We start from the raw sequence: 1442 nt of genomic DNA, 5'->3' as shown, positions 1-1442 counted from the left end.
AGAGACTGAGAGAGAGACTGAGGGAGAGACTGAGAGAGAGACTAAGGGAGAGACTGAGAGAGAGACTGAGGGAGAGACTGAGAGAGAGACTGAGAAAGAGACTGAGAGAGAGACTGAGGGAGAGACTGAGGGAGAGACTGAGAGAGAGACTAAGGGAGAGACAGCCTCCCAGCAGAGTAGCTGTGCTTTAGTACCAGTACAGAGGCAGAACTGAACTGAGGTCATTTCACACTGAGCAACTTAATGAATCAACAGACCCCAATATACCCAGGGTGACCCCCATGTCTTCATGTACGTTGCAACACTATGCCGTGGATGTCATCCTGATGGAGTGTGTGTGAATGTGTGTGTGTGCGTGTGTGCGCACCCGTGCACGCGCGGTTCTCTTAACTCTAAATATTCATGATCCCATTATAGAAGATAACGAGGGGAGACACACACGCACACACACCTGTCGTTCCATCGTAACCATAATCTCTCTCTCATGTCATAATGTTTCATCAAGTTAAGCATGCAGACATACAGTATAACTGTACTCTAGTTCCACCTCCTGTTATCAGATGGGAGATAACCTTCTTCAAATATGTGTGTTTGGGTTCAGACCTGTTTCTTCGACCTGTTTACCGGGGAACAACCACTAACTGGTTATTTCCTGGTTGTCCTAGAGCAGCACTCCTAACCTGGCCTATTTCACCCTGACACACTAGTACACATTCCCCACTCTACTGTAGACAACGGGGTGAGACTGAGGGGGGACTTAACTTGCTTTCTGTTCTGTTTTCCTCTCTGTATCTGATTACAGCGAAAAGTCTATTGAGTCAGGGGTAACGTGTGTTAGCTTGCCCTAACAGGCACAGACACTAGTACGTGAGAATATCAGTGAGGAGAACCGAGTCTCAGAGCATGAAATGCATTTCCAACAACACAAGGACAAACCCCGTGTTAGCTCACCTTTGAGCAGACAGAACTATGCGAGTGCGGACAATTATGAAACGATAAGGGCCCAAGCAATCAAGTGCCTATTGATTTCACTGCATGGTGGGTCAATAAGGATTTTCCACAGTATAACAGGCAATTTATGCCCTCCTCCTCATGTAGCTGTGTGTCTATGATTTGAGAGTTTGCTATATGTCATGGTCCATTCCAACAGAGGAGGAAGGAGGGTAAAATTAAAAGAGAGAGAGATAGAGAGAACAAAAGAGCCAGCGAGAGAGAGAGAGAGGAGATAGAGAGGGGAAGAGAGTGAGAGAGAGATAGGGGAGAGAGTGTGAAAGAGAGAGAGAGAGAGGGAGAGAGACAGAGAGAGAGAAATAGAAAAAGAGTGAGAGAGCGAGGAGGGGGGGATTATGTGACTGATGTGAGTGTGTAGGAGATGACTGTTATTACCATGTTGTATTCAGAATGCACTAACCTGGATCTGAGCGCCGTCCTTGCACTGATTT

General features: G+C 46.7%; 1 pseudogene; it reads right to left on the bottom strand.

Annotated features, from left to right (window-relative positions):
• LOC111973555 (guanine nucleotide exchange factor VAV3-like) overlaps nucleotides 1-1442 on the bottom strand; it is a 138901-nt pseudogene that overhangs the window by 31164 nt on the left and 106295 nt on the right.

This window comes from Salvelinus sp. IW2-2015, linkage group LG14 (genome assembly GCF_002910315.2).
Source record: "Salvelinus sp. IW2-2015 linkage group LG14, ASM291031v2, whole genome shotgun sequence".
NCBI lineage: Eukaryota > Metazoa > Chordata > Actinopteri > Salmoniformes > Salmonidae > Salvelinus > Salvelinus sp. IW2-2015.
The sequence above is the reverse complement of the archived record's forward strand: the minus strand, read 5'-3'. Positions and strand labels throughout refer to the sequence as shown.